The following is an 881-nucleotide window of genomic DNA, read 5'->3' on the forward strand; positions in this document are numbered from 1 at the left end:
GCAGGTGTGATTGGCGGGAGCGGGTGATGATGAGCAGGTGTGGAGGAGAGGATTACTGCTAGCAGACTGGCGGCAGGTGTAGGCAGTCAGCTGGCTTCAGACAGGCGAGGGGGGGGAGGAACAGGGAGAAACCAAAAACAGAAAACAGGACAGAAGGAAAATTCAGGGAAAAATACTCACGGCCAGCTGGACCCCAACCATGACAGTACCCCCTACTCAACGGATGCCCCCAGGCGGACCGCCAGGCTTGTCCGGGTGGGCCCTGTAGAAGTCCCGCAGTAGAGATTTATCCAAGATCTGGCTGGTCGGGACCCAGGAGCGTTCCTCCGGACCGTAGCCGGCCCAGTCCACGAGATAGCGGTAGCCCCGGCCCCTACGTCGCAGGTCCAGCAGGCGGCGTACCGTGTAGGCCGGGTGGCCGTCAATAAGTCGTGGGGGAGGAGGAGGGGCCGCCACAGGGATGGAGAAGGAACTGGTGGACACCGGCTTGATTCGGGAAACATGGAACACGGGGTGGATCTTCAGGTGAGGAGGCAGCTTGAGTTTCACCGTCGTAGGGTTCAGGACTGCCTCAACCTCATAGGGCCCCACGTACCGGGGCGTGAGTTTCCTGGAAGAGGTTTCCAAAGGGAGGTCTTGGGAGGACAACCATACCTTTTGTCCGGGCTGGTAAGCAGGGGCAGGTCGTCGGTGACGATCGGCCAGGCGCTTGTTACGCAATGTCGTCCGTTGAAGAGCAGCTCGGGCCTCTCTCCATACTTGTCGGCACTGGCGAAGATGGACCTGCACCGAAGGAACATCCACCTCTTTTTCCAGGGCTGGGAAGAGCGGGGGTTGATATCAGAGGGCACACATGAAGGGGGACATCCCTGTGGCAGCGC

This window comes from Etheostoma spectabile, chromosome 10 (genome assembly GCF_008692095.1).
Source record: "Etheostoma spectabile isolate EspeVRDwgs_2016 chromosome 10, UIUC_Espe_1.0, whole genome shotgun sequence".
NCBI classification, from domain to species: domain Eukaryota; kingdom Metazoa; phylum Chordata; class Actinopteri; order Perciformes; family Percidae; genus Etheostoma; species Etheostoma spectabile.